The sequence below is a fragment of the Heterodontus francisci genome, chromosome 18, assembly GCF_036365525.1.
Source record: "Heterodontus francisci isolate sHetFra1 chromosome 18, sHetFra1.hap1, whole genome shotgun sequence".
In the NCBI taxonomy this organism is placed as follows: domain Eukaryota; kingdom Metazoa; phylum Chordata; class Chondrichthyes; order Heterodontiformes; family Heterodontidae; genus Heterodontus; species Heterodontus francisci.
Window position 1 is genome coordinate 30083211 of NC_090388.1, and position 18788 is coordinate 30101998.

At 43.8% G+C, this 18788-nt stretch overlaps 1 protein-coding gene across 2 annotated transcripts in view; it reads left to right on the plus strand.

The window, feature by feature from the left end:
• tbc1d30 (TBC1 domain family, member 30) overlaps positions 1-18788 on the plus strand; it is a 155199-nt gene that overhangs the window by 112342 nt on the left and 24069 nt on the right. The gene's annotated exons all lie outside the window — the stretch shown is intronic.

The window sequence follows — 18788 nt, forward strand, 5'->3', positions numbered from 1 at the left end:
ATTTATTAGCATTATAGGCTGCCACTGTTAGGATAGATAAAGGGAAGCCTGTAAATGTAGTATGGAATTCCAAAAAGCATTCGATAAGGTGCCGGACTAAAGGTTAATTATCAAGATAAGGGCTCATGAAGTTGGGGGTAATATATTGACATGGATATAAGATTGGTTAACAGACGGGAAGCAAAGAGTAGGAATAAACAGGGCATTTTCATGTTGGCAGGTTGTAACTAGTGGAGTGCTGCAAGGATCAGTGCTGGGGCCTCAGCTATTTGCGATCTGTATCAGTGACTTAGAAGAAGAAACCAAGAGTAATATATCCAAATTTACTGATGATACAAAGCTAGGTGGGTATGTAAGTTGTGAGGAGGACACAAAGAGGCTGCAAAGAGATATAGACAGGTTAAATGAATGGGCAATAAGATGGCAGATGGAGTATAATGCGGAGAAGTGTGAGGTTATTCAATTTGAAAGTAAGATAGAAAAGCAGATTTTTTTTTAAAGGTATAAAACTTCTAAATGTTGATGGTCAGAGAGACATAGGTGTACTTGTACAAGGAACATAGGAAGTTCGCATGCAGATACAGCAAGCAATTAGGAAGGCAAATGGCTTGTTGGCCTTTATTGCAAGGGGATTAAAATACAAGGTTAAGGAAGTCTTACTATAATTGTGGAGAGCTTTGGTGAGACCACACCAGGAATACTATGTGCAGTTTTTGGCTCCATATTTAAGGAAGGGTATGTTTTTATTCGAGACAGTATAGTAGAGGTTCACTAAATTGGTTGCTGCGATGAGAAGGTTGTTCTATGATGACAGGCTGAGTAAATTGGGCCTATATTCTGTGGGGTTTAGAGGAATGTGAGGTGATCTCATTGAAACATACCAGATTCTGAAGGGGCTTGACAGGTTAGACACCAAGAGGTTATTCCCCCTGGCTGGGGAATCTAGAACATGGGGGCGCAGCCTCAGGATAAGGAGTCAATTATTTAGGACTGAGATAAGGAGAAATTGTTTCACTCAGAGGGTTCTGAATCTTTGGAATTCTCTACCCCAGAGGGTTGTGGATGCTCCATCATTGAATACATTTAAGGCTGAGATAGACAGATTTTTGGTCTCTCAGGGAATCAAGGGATATGGGGAGTGGGTGGGAAAGTGGAGTTGAAGCCCAAAATCAGCCAGGATCATATTGAATGGAGGGGCAGGCTCAATAGGCCATATGGTCTAAACTGCTCCTATTTCTTATGTTCATATAAAGCACTTTGTTATCTACTGATAATATAAACCATAACTTTAAATCACAGAACTGGCTGTACTACCAAAAGAACTGCAGCTGTGGAGTGGACAGGAAAGTGGAGTTGAGACATCGTATTGAATGGAGGAGCAGGCCATATGGTCTACTCCTGCTCCTATTTCTTATGTTCTTATGACCTGGGTTGAATCCAGTCAAGACTAATGGGATAGAAATTCTCCTTTCAGTATTGTCTGAGCCAATCCTGTGTGAAATGGATTTGGACAGTTTCAATCCAGTTTTTAATGAGACTATAACAAAAAAAAATTACCTCTAAATTCACAGTCCCACACAGTTGCCATTAGTATGGTGTTTGTAAGAAATGGAAAATAACATACTGGTGCAGTAGGGAATGCTCTTCTAAGGTGAGAACTTAAGTTACATTGTTGGAGATAAAGTCTGCAATTAACTGCACAATAAGTAACTTGGGATAAAAACAAGAAATGCTGGAAATATTCAGCAGCTCTGACAGCATCTGTGGAGAGAGAAGCAGAGTTAGCATTTCAGGTCAGTGACCCTTCATCAGAACTGGCAAATAACTTGGGATGTTCGATATTGACGCTGGGTGTCTGAATGGGAAAGTGTTCCATTCCCTAGTGCTTACAACCATTTGGTTTAATGAGCACCAAAATATTACTTTGAATAAGAATTTTAAAAACAGTGACTCCTGACAACACAGAGCGATTGCGGACATCATCAGTGCATGCAAACAGTTGCCAGCTGGCCAGCATGAATGCACGCATGCGCAAGCTGACGTCACTATGCAAGGACGTCCTCCCCCTCAATAGCCGCATCGCCGCCTCCATTCCGCCGAACAGTACCCCATTCCCTCCTACCAGCCCTACTTCAGTCGCCAATTCCTCCCCTTGGCTGCTCGCTCCACACTTCCCACCACAAACCCAGGCCACTCGCTCCCGGCCTCGCCACTCCCCCTCCTTGCCCACTCGCTCCTTGCCGCACTGCCCGAAGACGTGGTGGGGCTGAGGGCAGGGAACGAGCCGCTGAGGGGTGATGGGGTGAGACCTGGAGTGAGTGGCCAGGTTTTGGGGGGGAGTAAGCGGGGAGCAAGCGGCCAAACGTCAAAGCACGGAGCAAGTGCCCGAGGGGAGGAAGTGGCAAGGCCTGGAACGAGTGGCTGGGGTGGGGGTAGGGAAGCGGGGAGCGAGCGGCCAAAGTGGCAAGGGGGGAGCGAGTGGCCAAGGGAAGGTAGCAGTGATGGCAGGGAGTGAGCGGTGAGCAGACGGGTGCAGGAAGAAGTATCAAAGAGTAGCATGATGGCAAGAGGGAGCAGGGTACCGTTGGGGGTGGGATGGAGACGGCGATTGCAACCATTGAGGGGGTTTGGGTTTAATTTGTTTTTTGTGATAAATTGAGCAGCACCATCCTTATTACTGGCAGCTGCCTGGGACGTTGCTGATAGTGTCAGTGGATGAGGCTGCATTTGCACATGTGCCAGTACAGCACCACCCAGTGGCTGGGTTGGCAGCAAACGCAGCCTGTTCAAAAAAACTCAGATAAAAATAAGTCATGAATTCCTTCAACAGCTTGGTGAATAAATGCACTCCGTGGTGTAGAAGTGAGTCATCTCTTATTTTTCCTGAGAAGGCTGACCTCAACAGGTCTGTATCCTACATTGAGAGGCAAAAGACCAAGCAGGATTTCTACTGCTGATGAGTGCAGTGACTTCTGCAGAAAGTCTTGTGTGTGAAGGTTGGGTAGGAAAAGACCAGACTTAACTGGGATGGCCACCATTATTGACTAGCCTATCCACAGTTACTGTTTAGGCATACATATTTATAATAAACAATACTGATACTACCATCATCATTGCAGTCATATCCCTAGGTGAGTTATGACTTTCATGAATGGCAGGGCAAGAAAGGTAACAAAGAAGAAAGAATTTTTTTTATAAAACCTGAATTTATCACAGTAAAAGAATGGCCTCAGATCTAAAAGGTTAAGAGCAGCAAAGAGGATAGAACCTTTGTTAAATGATTTTCTTAATAATTATTAGCTTGTGACTTCTGTACTCTGAAGATTGTCCGTAATGATGACAGCTATATCACCAGTCAAGAACAAACAACCCAGTGCCTGAAAGGAAGCACTGCTTCCTGAGTCATCTGTGACAATGTTTTCACAGAAAGCAGATGCCTGCCCTTTAGGCTTTTGAAACCGCTAGCTACTCACCAACTTTTGATTATTCTGGAAAACAACTGGAGAGTAAAAGCTACAATGATGTACCACTGTGTAGATCAGTTTTAAAAAGGTCAGATTTAATTTTTAAATGGAAACAATGATGTGTTGTTTATCTTGACTTCCTGTAAGCTCAATCTGGCTAAACATTGTTGGCACCTTGAGTGAATGGAGCAGTGTGTGATTCATTTTTGACAGTAGGAAATTTATCCATTCGAGCACATTTTTAATATAAATACTGAAAACACACAGGGAGATTTTCAATGGTGTTTAACCTACAGAAGAAAGGGATCATAGTAATGGATTGCAATGAGTCAGTTATAAGTGTCATTACTTTTGAATTTGTTTGACAAACTTGCATTAGCAAATGACTGTAGCTCAGAATTAATTTTGTTGCTGTTTGCTCACTAATCTGACAGAGTCATGTTAAGTTAGTGAATTGTTTAGGAACTGTCATAATTGTTCTTTTCTCAAGAGTACAAAGGGGAGAGGGATGAAGTGGAGAGTTCGTATTCTATTTAGAGTTTTGATACGTGAATCTGTAAATGGAACATTAACTCTTCTATATTACTTCTAGACCAAATTTTGAGATTAAAAAGGCAGTAAGCAGTAGATTTATATTTGTGCTTCTATTAAGGCTATTCTTATCAAGGCTACTCATTTTGGTGAAAAAAATCGATCGAATCATGGCGTGTAAACCCCAAACTACTAAAAGTTCCAGCATCCAATATAATGAAATTTGACTCATTCCCATAAACTAGTGACCTTGATCCTTGGGAAAAGCAATCCTTTACAAATCATATGTAAGAGTAATCATTCATTTGTCAGAGGAAAACAGACAGAATCGTGAAATTTGAACTGCGAAACGCCAGTCAAAATCTTGGAATCCTATACAATAAAAACATTATTTGAATTATTCAGTCACCATCTGTTATAGAACATTAAGCAGAATTCAGATGTTGCTTGGGAATAGTTATTAAATGATCCATTCACTATTTCCATTTTAATGTGCCCTAAGGAACCTCTTATCTTTTAGTTTTAAGCTCAATCTATATAGAGTCATAGAGTCGTACAGCATAGAAATAGGCCCTTCGGCCCACCGCGTCCATGCCGACCATATTGCCTATCTATACTAATCCCACCTGCCTGCATAAATTCCATATCCCTCTGTGCCTTGCTCATTCAAGTACCTGTCCAGATGCCTCTTAAATGTCGCTACTGTTCCTGCCTCCACCACCTCCTCAGACAGCTCATTCCAGAGACCCACTATTCTTTGTGTGAAAAATTTACCCCTTTGATCCCCTTTAAACCTCCTCCCTCTCACCTTAAATCTATGCCCTCTAGTTTTAGTCACCCCTACCATGGGAAACCGACTCTGGCTATCTACCCTATCTATGCCTCTCATAATTTTATATACCTCTATCATGTCCCCTCTCAGCCTCCTTCGTTCCAGGGAAAACAGACCCAGCCTATCCAATCTCTCTTTATAACTCAAGCCCTCCAAACCAGGCAACATCCTTGTGAATCTTTTCTGCACCCTCTCTAGCTTAATCACATCTTTCCTGTGGTGCAGCGACCAGAACTGCACACAGTATTCCAAATGCGGCCTAACCAACATTATGTACAACTGTAACATGACATCCTAACTCTTGTACTCAATGCCTCGGCCGATGAAGGCAAGCATGCCATACGCCTTCTTCACCACCCTGTCTACCTGTGTTGCCACTTTCAGGGAATTATGTACTTGCACCCCAAGGTCTCTCTGCTCAAGAACACTCCCAGGGCCCTGCCATTCACTGTATAATTATATTGTACATAATTTTTTAAATAGTTGGGTTGTGATGCACAAAGCTAAATGAAGCATTTACAGGGAATATTTCCGTGAAATTGTAAGCATTACACTTCATACAGTGGGCAGTACAAAAGATCGTTATGCTTCACAGATGGAAAAGTGCTCTTTCTCAGGTTCCCCCACTCCTACCTTATATAGGAGACTCCATATGAAACGAGTTAAAGGATAGGACATATAAAGTACTAGTGACAAGTATATTGTCACTCTGGAAGAAAATATTCAGTGGAGTCCTGCAGCAGGTCAGGCTTGGAGTTCAAATGTTCCTCATTTTACACAAGTGACCTGGATATTGAAACAAAATGCAAAGATTTGCAGATGACACTAAAGTAGAGAGCACATTAGAAATGAAGGATGTAGCTAAAAACTTGCAGAAGGGATTTCGATTATTATGTCACTCGGCAAACTGTGAATGAAAATTAAATTTAATACAGACAACTGCAAAGTATTACACATTGGGTGAAATGATGGATGATAGGAAGGAATAATGGACTCGTCTAAGTGAATACTGAGCCAATTTAATAAGCAATTTAAAAAGTTATCAAGATGCTAGGATATATAAGGGCATATAAGTTAATTGCAGTTATTCTAAGACTGTGCAATGTACTGGTCAGACAACACGTGGAGTACTGTGTGCAGTTCTGATTCCCATGGTACAAAGGAATGTGTGAGTTGCAGAAAAATAGCAATAAGAATGATTCAAAGTGTTAAGGAGATGAGCTCTGTAGGAAGGTTAAAAAAGATCAATCTCCTACAGACAAGACTGTTTAATGGTAGTGCCGGCACTACAGAAGGCTCAAAGTAAGAAACTGGCATGTGACGTGCTTCCGGCTGCTTCCACCTTGGCCCACGTGGCACCCCATGCTGGGAAGGGCGCAAGTCCAGCATGCACCAAAAACGTCAGGAGTAGTCGGACCATGACGTCAATCAGCTTTTCCAGCCGACTAGACTCACATTTTTAAAACTTGGACCATGCATATGCTAATCACTCTCTGTTCAGCTGCATGAAGGACCCTTCCACTCGCACTACTTAAAGGGACAGGCATCCACCTTTCAGGTGAGATACTTTTGACTTATATCTGCTTTGAAAAAGTTTGTGTAAGTACTGTGGCTTGTTTTTGGTGAGTTGGTGCACCCATTCATGGAGGGCAGAGGATTTGGTCCACACCAATTCTGCAAGAGATATGAAGGCAGTAGTTGCAGTGCCTCTGGGCCTGCAACATGACATGAGCAACAACTAGAGCAGGGGTTGAAAAGAGGGGGAAGCTCTGCGAAGAGGGAGGAGTAGGGCTCTCCACAGAAGGCCAAACTCACTATGAGTTTTCAGAGAGCACTTCTTAAACATGCAACTCACCCAGGAGCAATGTCTGAGGCAACTCAGATTCTACAAAGAGGTGTTAACTGAACTGTGCCACCTCCTTCAAGAGGACCTGAGGCTTCACACCGGGGTGAGGACTGCACTGCCAGTGGCTGTAAAGTTCACAGTTGCACTAAACTTCTACGCAACTGGATTATTCCAGGCGGCTGCGGGTGACAGTGAACATCTCCCAGTACACCATCCATTAATGCATCAGAGAGGTGACGGAGGCAATTTCATTGTCTTCTAACAAAGCATAGGGAAGCAGGATGATTGGCCACGTGGATTTGCCTGGATAGCAGAATTCACAATAGTGCAGGGAGCCATCAAATGCATGCATGGTGCTTTATGGGCTCACCATGAAAATGAGGAGAGTTACAGGAACCACAAGGGCTACCATTCCATCAATGTACAGTTGATGTGCGACCAACCACAGGCTGTTGTGTCAATGAATGGCTGCTATCCTGGAAGCAGCCACAATGTCTTCATCCTCGCACAGTCTGCTGTTCCAACCATCTTCCGGCCTCCAAGAAGAACCAGAGGCTGGCTGCTTGGAGACAAGGGATACCTGCACTATACCTGGATGATGAACCCCTTCTGCCATCCAAAAACACAAGGATACACAAGGATAACAGGCATATATTGAAAGCCATACTTCCACCAGAAACATCATGGAACAGACAATTGTCATTCTCAAGCAACAGTTCCACGGCCTGCACTGTTTGGGGGGTGGGGGGGGGTGCGGTGGTGGTGGAGAGGGGGAGCGGGGACATGAGTCTTACAATACTCACCGGAGCATAGCTCCAAGCTCATGGTGGTCTGCTGCATCCTTCACAACTTCATCATCATGAGGGTGCATCATGAGCCATCCAGAGTCCACCTTTGGGAGGGAGAGGCAGGGAGGAGGAGGAGGCAGGGAGGAGGAGGAGACGGGGAGGATGCAACCTGGACACTTTTTCTATGGACGGGCTGACAGGGAGTACCTTCTTAGACTCCACTTCCCTTGGTGCTACATCCCTTTACCACCATGGCACCACCATTCTCCATCTTATCATCTAAATGGGACACCCCATCACAGCATCTCCTGGCTAAGATCTTTCAAATAAAAAAAGCTGCCAACAATAACCTTTCCATAACCTTGTTGTCCAAAAACACATCCAATCATACAAACAAAAATGAACTGTTCACCCGTGGGCATTCCCTTAGTCCTTGTCTTGCGGGTGCCCTTGCCCATCCTAGTGCTCCTATGCACTGCTACCCCAGTGGCTGCAGTATGGCTGGTGGAAGGCTGCTGACTTTTACTGGGGAAGACTGCAGATGGCCTTGCAGGACATGCTCGAGTAGCTCTGGGCCTTATGTGCCTGGCTTTGGACTGCACCATCTCAGCATGGGCAGCAGCCATCCGTTGGCTGGCTGAGATGCACCAGCAAGGCTACTGGTGGTGTGGCAGTGGAGGGAGCATGAATGCTGACATCCTAAGAAAGGGAAGCAGGTTCATGCTTGACAATGCCACTACCAATCCCATGGGGCAGCACCTCTGCAATCCTAGTAACCTGTTGGAGCACAGATTGCTGGACTGCCACAGGAGCCTACATGCATCTTTGAGCACTGAGATCTGCAGCCATGATGGCAGCAATCTGAGCTTGAACGGCAGCAAGCATGGATCTCATGGCCTCAATCTGAGCTTCCACTGCAGCACTGAGACAGTGGGTGACTTCCACCTGTGCTGCAATGGAAGCTGAGAAAGTGGCCACCAGATGCTGCATCACGACTGGGTCTGCAGGTGCTGTCGTAGAGCTGGTCACCACTTCCTCACTGAACCGGATGGGCTCCAAGCTCTGCTGAGGTGCTTTATTTGCTTTGTTTCCAATTGATGTACTGGCAGTCAGCCACAGCTTCCTGTCAGTCAGTGCAGCTCCCCATTAAGAGGGACAGCTGCCTTTAAGAGCTGGAGGCTAGCTGGAACACATGCCAGCCTCACACTCTGTTAGGCCCTCTGCTGAACTTGCAGCCAACCAGCAGTGCAGGTCGCGCTTGGCTGAACATTACAATCATGCAAATGAGGAGGCAGCATGAAGTTTGTATGCTGCCTGCCTCAACAGGGCCCGGCACGGGCAGATCACAAATTGTGACCCCCCCCCACACCCGAAAAAGGATGTAGATGAATTTTTAGCCCTAAATGCAGGGTAAATCTAGAATATTACTTTAATAAGAGTTCAGGTGAGACAAAATAGAACAAAAAGCAGAGGGTTATGGAGAGAAGATTGGAAGAAGAAAAAAGATAAGTTGTAATTTTGCCAAATGATAAACACTACAAAATGTATATTGCAAAAGATGTCAAAAATGCTTCAAGTATTCTATCTAAAAGTACTTCTGTGTTTCATGATCTGTTTATAGTTTTCAACAAATTTATTACAACTTCAGTTTCCCTATAAAGTTTTTACTGGCCTGTTATAAAGAGTCAATTTTGTCTACGTCCAAACAGCACCCGTAAGCAAAGAAACGGCACTTCTTGATGCTGTTGAAATAAGGTCAACACACTTTACAATATCCTATTCATGAGAAAGAGTGTAGTGTTGGCAAAGAAACTTAATTTATACAATCACGAGGACTAGGGCTAGTTACTAATGCCAAATTATGTTGCAATGTTTGTGTTGGGTGAAAAAACTGCCCTCTGCACCAATCTAATGAAAGTATGCAGTGTGTTGAGCTGGCATTGCAGTGACGTTAGAGTTCATATTACAAGAGGAAGTCCTGCAGCATGTGATGAACATCAGAAACTCTATTATTATAGCCAGTCTATAGCAGCAGGGTTGATAAAATTTGGGGGGAGAAAAACATAGGTAGCTCACTACACCAACTTCTTCATTTCAATTTGCTGGGAAAAATATCTAATGTAATTTGTTCCATTCACTGACCTCCTGAATGTTAATCAGTTTTTAACGTTAAGAGAGAATCAGTCGTTGGTTTTCTGCTGAAATAAAATGTTAAAAAAAAGTTCAGAATGTTTCAGTCGGTAACACTACAGCTAGTGTGAAACAGTGGTAGTTTACCTGCCTCTACTCTCACAGCCTCCAAATACTCAATGAAAATCACTGTTAGTTCATTAACTTCATACCTGAATTATACCTCACACTTTGGGTGGATGCAAAGCTGAAGCTGCCTCACATTAGTACAAAATAAGTAGTGTAGTGGGTCTATGCAATAAAAATTTGAATGAGGACTAAAAAGCTTTAAATATTGTTAGCAATACATGATGGTTCATTTAAGGGACATGCATATCCTGTTTGGCCACCACATACAATGCAGGGTTGGTATTGTATAAATATAAGTTAAATAAACATAATAAATGATTTATATTAGCAGCTCACTTTCCAATTACAGTGCAAGTTAAAACAGAGTAATGTACTAACTTCAAATAATTGTTGCATTGACCATTCTATTTTTGGAATTTTGAAAGTTTCCTATTAGTGTACTATGTGGTGTAAGTTTTTTTTTAAAGACACAGTTTCTTGGGTAGCTTTTTCTGGATGTTTGGATCAGTCCCTGAAGTACAGCAAGGTTGCACTGTGGAAATTACCCATGATGTGACTTAAGCATGTCCAACAAGCTGCCCCTGAGCCCTGATGTGTGGGAAATGCGCAGCTCACACCATGTTAGGCCACACCTCATTCTTAATGCTGCTCGCTATGGTAGAGTATGGCTACCCGACCCAAACCCGACGACGTGTGTCGGGTTCGGGTCGGGTTGCTCTTCTGGGTCCGGCATTCAGGCTCGGGTCGGGCCGGGTCAGACACAATGACAGCCAGGATGTCAAGGCGGGATACACTCCGCACTAGTCTGCAGTGAGCGATTCCAACCAAGGTAGAGACCTCTTCAATAAAATCAATTTTATTCCGGTGGTCAGGTCGGGTCGGGCGTGAGAAAAAATGAAAGCACTCAGGCCGGGTCGGGCTTGGGTTGGATGTGGTTCTGTCGGGCTCGGCTCGGGTTTCATTTGCAGACCCGAGCAGGCCTTTACACTATGATGCCTTCAATGTACAGCACCAAGAGTGACACGGGAGCACCACTACTGGCCAAGTTCTGAAGGACATAGCTGCCAGACTGGGCAAGTAGTAAAAGAACCAACATGAGGGAAAAACCTACTTGATCCCATCCCCACCACAGTCTTCCTGCTACAGATGCATCTGCCCATGACAGTATTGGTAGGACTGACCACCAGACAGTCCTTGTGGAAATAAAGTCCAGTCTTCATACTGAGGACACCATTGTGTGGCACAACCACCGTGCTAAATGGGATAGATTTGGAGCAGATCTAGCAGCTTAAACTGGACAACCATGAGGCACTGTGGGCCATCAGCAGCAGCAGAATTGTGTTCACCACAATCTGTAACTTCATGGCCAGGCATATCCCCCACTCTGCCATTACCATCGAGCCAAGGAACCAACACTGGTTCAATGAGGAGTGCAGAAGAGCATGCCAGGAGAAGTATGTTTAAAATGGGGTATGAACTTGGTGAATCTACAACACAGGACTATATACATGCTAAACAGCAGAAGCAGTATGTTCTAGACAGAGCTAAGCGATCCCACAACCAATAGATCAAATGAAAGCTTTGCACTCTGTCACATCCAGTCATGAATGGTGGTGGACAATTAAACAACTAACGAGAGGAGGAAGCTCATGAACATCCCCAACCTCAATAACGGTGGAGCCCAGCACTTGAATGCAAAAGACAAGGTTGAAGATTTTGCAACCATTTTCAGCCAGAAATGCCAAGTGGATGGTCCAACTCGGCCTGTTACTGAGGACCCACCATCGAAGAATCCAGTCTTCAGTCTATTTGATTCATTCCATGTGATATCAAGAAACATCTGAGTGCACTGGGTACAGCTGAGGCTATGGGCTCTGATTGATAACACCCCAACTGTAGTGCTGAAGGCTTGTGCTGCAGAACTGGTCGTACTCTTAACCAAGCTATTCCAGTACAGCTACAACACTGACATCTACTGACAATGTGGAAAATTGCCCAGGTATACCCTGTCCACAAAAAGCAGGCCAAATACAATCCAGCCCATTACTGCTCCATCAGCTTATTCTCAATCATCTGCAAAGTGATGGAAGGCATCAGCGACAGTGCTATCTAGCAGCACTTACTCAGCAATAACCTGCTCACTGATGCTCAGTTTGGCTTCTGCCAGGGCCACTTTTCTCCAGACCTCGTTACAGCCTTGGTGTAAACATGGACAAATGAGCTGAATGCCAGAAGCGAAGTGAGAGTGACTGCCCTTGACATCAAGCCAGCATTTGACTGAGTGTAGCATCAAGGAGCCCTGGTAAAATTGAAGCCAATGGGAATCGGAGAGGGGTGGGGAAAGCTCTCCCCTGGCTGGTGTCACACCTATCACAAAGGAAGATGGGTTGTGGTTTTTAGAGGCCAATCAGCTCAACCCCATGACATTGCTGCAGGAGTTTCTCAGGGTAGAGTCCAAGGCTGAAACTAGGTGGTTGTGATCCCATGTGTCTGCTGCCTTTGTCTTTCTAGGCAGTAGAGGTCGTGGGTTTGGGAGGTCCTTTTGAAGAAACCTTGGTGAGTTGCTGCAGTGCATCCTTGTAGGTGGTACGCACTGCATCCATGCTGTACCAGTGGTGGAGGAGTAAATGTTTAAGGTGGTGGATGGGGTTCCAATCAAGCAGGCTTTGCTCTAGTGCTCACATTGATGTGGCACTTAAGAGGCTAAATTTCTCCTTCTGCACCTTCTATCAAGTCTGTCTTCAAGCCTGGTGTCTCTTCTCCTTTGCTGATTCTAGTTCCATCCACGTGAACTTCAAAAAGCATTTCCACACCCAGAAAATTCCACTCAAAATTGTGACTTCAAAAAATGCTGCCAGCATGCTAAGAATATTTTCTCAGCACAATCAACACCAGCATAACTCCAGCAAGCCTCAACTCCCAATGTGGCAGCTGTCAACTTTTCAGGTTCCACCATTTCAGTACCTATGAATACTGATCTCTGCCCATGGTACTGTCCCGAGACCGATGTCTGTATTGCTGTTCACGTCTAGATAGCTTGAAGTTAATTTAGCTCCCCTTAGCAATAGCCCATGGTATATGAGTGCTTAACTTGGGAATTAGGTAAGTGTGGGAATTCAGTGCAATGAGGGAGGAGGTGCTGTTCTGGTCTTTTACAGAACAAGCAGTGATCCGAGAGAGGGAGCCAGAGACAGTGAGACCTGAGAGCTGAAGCCCAGAAGCATTAATTAGGTGAGCAGGTAGGTGATTGGGTGGTGAGCTTTAAGGCTTTTTATCTTTCTAAACTGCGGCAGTAGTTTAAACTAGTACTGAGGAGATATAAGTATTGTATTAAATTTATAGCTTAACATACATACAAACATACAAAATAGAAGCAGGAGTATGCCATTTAGTCCCTCGAGCCTGCTCCGCCATTCAATAAGATCATGGCTGATCTGATTGTAATCTCGATTTCACATTTCCGCCTACCCCCAATAATCTTTCATACCTTTGCTTATCAAGAATCTATCGACCTCTGCCTTAAAAATATTCAAAGACTCTGCTTCCACTGCCTTTTGAGGAAGAGAGTTCCAAAGACTCACGATCCTCTGAGAGAATAAATTTCTCCTCATCTCTGTCTTAAATGGGCGACCCCTTATTTTTAAACAGTGACCCCTAGTTCTAGATTCTCCCACAAGAGGAAACATCCTTTCCACATACACCCTGTCAAGACCCCTCAGGATCTTATATGTTTCAATCAAGTCGCCTCTTACTCTCCTAAACTCCAGCAGATACAACATACCGAACATACGAACATAGGAATTAGGAGCAGGAGTAGGCCACTTGACCCCTCGAGCCTGCTCTGCCATTCAATAAGGTCATGGCTGAACTGATTACTCCACATTTCCACCTACCCCTGTTGACCTTCCACCCCATTGCTTATCAAGAATCTATCGTCCTCTGCCTTAAAAATATTCAAAGACTCTGCTTCCACTGCCTTTTGAGGAAGAGAGTTCCAAAGATTCACGACCCTCGAGAGAAAAAATTTCTCCTCATCTCTGTCTTAAATGGGCGACCCCTTATTTTTAAACAGTGACCCCTAGTTCTAGATTCTCCCACAAGGGGAAACATCCTTTCCACATCCACCCTGTCAAAACCCTCAGGATCTTATTTGTTTCAATCAAGTCGCCTCTTACTCTTCTAAATTCCAGCAGATACAAGCCTAGCCTGTCCAATCTTTCCTCGTAAGACAGCCCGCCTATTCCAGGTATTAGTCTAGTAAATCTTCTCCGTACTGCCTCCAACGCATTTACATCCTTCCTTAAATAAGCAGACCAGTACTGTACACAGTACACAAGATGTGGTCTCACCAATGCCCTGTATAGCTGAAGCATAACCTCCCTACTTTTGTATTCAATTCCCCTCGCGATAAACGATAACATTCTATTAGCTTTCCTAATGACATGCTGAACCTGCATACTAAATTTTGTGATTCATGCACTAGGACACCCAGATCCCTCTGCATCTCAGAGCTCTGCAATCTCTCACCATTTATATAATGTGCTTCTTTTTTATTCTTCCTGCAAAAATTGACAATTTCGCATTTTCCCACATTATATTCCATTTGCCAGGTCTTTTCCCACTCAATTAACTTATCTATATCCCTTTGTAGTCTCCTAGGTCCTTTTCACAACTTACGTTCCTACCTATCTTTGTGTCATCAGCAAATTTAGCAACCATACCTTTGGTCCCTTCACCCAAATCATTTATACACATTGTAAAAATTTGAGGCCCCATCACTGATCCCTGTGGCACACCACGTGTTACATCTTGCAAACCAGAAAAAAAACATTTATGCCTATTCTCTGTTTCCTGTTAGCTAGCCAATCTTCTATCCATGCCAATATGTTACCCCCTACATCATGAGCTTTTATTTTCTGCAATAATCTTTGATGTGGCACATTATCAAATGTCTTATGGAAATCTAAGTACAGTATATCCACCAGTTCCCCTTTATCCACAGTACATGTTACTTCTTCAAAGAACTAGTTAAACTACTTAATATAACTACAAATTATCAGTCAGTAATCTTTCTAAACCCAAAACCTAATTAGTTAAATAAAACACAATAGAGATGGCAGGGCAGGTGATGTCTTGCAGCTGTAGCATGTGGGAGCTGGTGGACACCAGTGTGATCCACAGCAACCACATTTATAGTAAGTGTCTGCAGTTCAAGGAACTTCAGCTCAAAGATGATGAGCTGGAGTCCAAGATTCAGACACTGCAATGCATCAGGAAGGGGGAAAGTTACCTGCACACTTTGTTCCAGGAGGCAATCACACCCCTTAGTTTGGATACTTCAAATTTTGTCTCTTAGGGACAGGAGGATGTGACTATGAGTGATGCAGGTATGGGGATCCAGAAGGTACCAATGGAGGAGGCTCAGTCCTTGTACTTGTCCAACAGGTTTGAGGTTCTTGTAGCTTGTGTGGACAAGAGCAGGGACTGCAGGGAGGATGAGCAAACTGACCTCAACACTGTGCTGCAGGGGCCCATTCAAGTGCGGGGAGTAAAAAGGAATATAGTAGTAGTAGGGGACAGTATAGTTAGGAGGATAGATACTGTTCTCTGCGGCCAAGAGCATGTGTCTGGAAGGCTGTGTTTCCTGGCTGGAATCTCCTCGAGGCTGGAGGAGAACTTGAAAGGATCCAGTTGTCATGGTCCATGTAGGTACCAATGATATAGGTAAGTCTAAGAAAGAGGTTCTGCTGAGGGAGTATGAGCAGCTAGAGACTAAATTTAAAAAGTAGAACCACAAAGGTAATAATCTGTGGATTACCACCTGAGCCACTAGCAAATTGGCATAGGGTAAGTAAGATCAGAGAGTTGAATGTGTGGCGCAAAAATTGGTGTGGGAGAAATGGGTGTCGATTCATGGGGCACTGGCACCAATACTGGGGAAAGAGGCAGTTGTACTGTTGGGATGGCCTTCACCTGAAACGGACTGGGAACAGTGTTCTGTTGGAATTGTATAACTTGGGCTGTAGAGAGGGCTTTAAACTAAATAGTGGGAGGAGGGTTAGGGTGAGGGGAAATTTAGAAAGTTAACAAGAAAGGACAAGGCTATAGTGCAGGGTAGTGATATGGGTAATTGTAACCAGAGAATGACAGGAAAGGACAGAGCATATGAACAAAAGAGTGCACCAGCAAATAGGGTCAGAGTAGGGAACAATGTTAAAAAGACAGAATTAAAGGCTCTTTATCTGAATGCATGCAGCATTCATAACACAACAGCACAATAGAAATAAATGAGTATGCTATGATAGCCATTACAGAGACAAGGTTGAAAGGTGACCAAGGCTGGGAACTGAATATTCAGGGTATTTGACATTTTGGAAGGATAAGAAGAAAGGAAATGGAGGTGCATAGTTTTGTTAATAAAGAATGTGATCGCAATAGTAGTGAGAAATGATCTTGATTTGGAGATCAAGATATAGAATTAGTTTGGGTGGAGATAAGAAATAGCAAACAAAAGAAGTCACTGATAGGGAAATGCTGTATCAGAACAATGAGTTAACTTTGAGGAAGAGATGCTTCAGGTACAGGCTAGGTACATTCCAACAAGGGCAGAAGGTAGGGGAATCAAAAACAGGGCTCCTTGGATGATGAGGGAGATAGAGATTATGATGAAAAAGAGGGTGTATGATGCATGTCAGGTGAATTCTTCAAGTGAGAACCAGGCTAAATACAATAAGTTGAGAGGGGAAGTGAAGAGGAAAATAAAACCGGCAAAGAGAGAACATGAGAAGAGAATGGCAGTCAACATAAAAGGGAACTCAAAAATCTTCTATCGGCATGTAAATAGTGAAGAGGAGGAGTGGAGCCTATTAGGGACAAAGAGGATAATGTATGCTTAGTGGTACAGTGCAAGGCTGAAATACTTAGGTACATAGGAACATAGGACTTAGGAGCAGGAGTAGGCTATTCAGCCCTTCGAGCCTGCTGTGCCATTTGATAAGATCATGGTTAATCTGGTTGTGGTCTCAACTTCACTTTCCTGTCCCCCATTACCCTTAACTCCCTTAATGAGTACTTTGTATCAGTGTTTACTAAGGAAGAGGAATCTGACAAAATATCGGTAGAAGCAGAGAAAGTAGAGACAATGGATAAGGTAAAATCTGAAAGTGGGGAGGTGCTGAAAAGGCTGGCTAGGGTAGACAAGTCACTTGGTCTGGATGATTTTCATCCCAGGTTGTTAAAGGAAGTAGAGGTGGAGATAGCGTAAGTGCTTGCCAGAATTTTCCCACTTCCCTGGATATGGTGGGGGGGGGGGGGTGCCAGAGGATTGGAGAGTGGCAAGTGTGACACCTTATTCAAGAAAGGGTTTAAGGACAGTCCTAGCAACTAAGGGCCAGTTAGTTTAACATCAGTGGTGGGTAAGGTTTTAGAAAAAATCACGGATAAAAATCAGCAGACTCTTGGAGAGGTTTGAGTTAATTTAGGAGAGCCAGCACATCTTTATAAAAGGGAGATCTTGCTTGATAAATCTATCTGAATATTTTTTATGAAGTAACAGAGAAGGCTGATGAAGGGAGTGCAGTGGATGGTGTTTATATGGATTTTAAGAAAGCGTTTGATAAAGTACCACATAAAAGGCTGGATAACAAAATTAAGGCTCATGGAATAGGAGGGTCAATGTCCAACTGGATAAAAAAAATTGGCTTAAGGACACAAAACAGTGAGTCATGGTAAATGGTTGTTTTTCAAACTGGAGGATGGTAGACAGTGGTGTTCCCCAAGGGTTAGTGCTGGGACCATTGCTTCTTTTGCTACGTATAAATGAATTGGATCTTGGAATACAGAATAGAATTTCAAAATTTGCTGATGACACCAAACTTGGAGCTGTGGCAAAAGGTAAGGATGATATGAACCATCTGCAACAGAACATAGATAGGCTAGCAGAATGGGCAGACAGGTGGCAGGTGGATTTTAATACTGACAAGTGTGAGGTGATGCATTTTGGTAGGAGGAATACGGAGAGGCAATATATACTTAATGGCACAGTTCTAAAGAGTGTGCAATAATAGAGGGACCTAGGGGTGCATGTGCATTAATCTTTGAAGGTGGCAGGACATAATGAGAGAGTGGTTAGCATAGCATATGGGATTTTGGGCTTCATAAGCAGAAGCATAGAGTACAAAAGCAGGGAAGTTATGCTAAACCTTTACAAAGCTCTGATTAGGCCACAGCTGGAGTATTGTGTCCAGTTCTGGTCACCACACTTTAGGAAAGGTGTGAGGGTCCTTGAGAGGATGCAGAGGAGATTTGCCAGAATGATTCCAGGGATGGTGGAGTTTAGTTACAAAGTTAGATTGGAAAAGCTAGGGTTGTTCTTCTTGGAACAAAGGAAATTGAGGGGAGATTTAATAGAGGTGTACAAGATTGTGACAGGCATAGATAAGTTAGACAAGGAAAAACTGTTCCCATTAATTAATGGTGCATGGACTATGAGACACAGATTGAAGGTTTTGGGCAAAAGATGCAGGGGGAATGTGAGGAAGAACTTTTTTACGCAGTGGTACTGATTAGGAGCTTGCAACCCACAAGGGTGGTAATGATCTGGAGCTCATTGCCCACAAGGATGGTGGAAGCAGAGACAATGATTTCAAAAGGAAATTGGATGGCACTTGAAGGAAGTAAACTTGCAGGGCTACCAGGATTGAGCAGGGGAGCGGGACTGACTGGATTGCTCTGTGCAAGTCCAGCATGGACTTGATGGGCCGAATGGCCTCCCTCTGTGCCGTAACTGACTCTGTGATGTTTATCGGCCCCTAACAGTGGTTACACTGTAGGATGGAGTATAATCAAGAAATAATGGAGGCTTGTAGGAAAGGTACTACAATAATCATGGGCGATTTTAATTTTCATTTAGATTGGACTAATCAAACTGGCAAAGGTAGCTTGGATGATGAGTTCATAGAGTCTGTTAGGGGCAGTTTCTTGGAACAATACATTCTGGAACCAACCTGGGAGCAGGCGATTTTAGACCTGGTAGTGTGAAAGCCGATAGGATTAATTAATGACCTCAT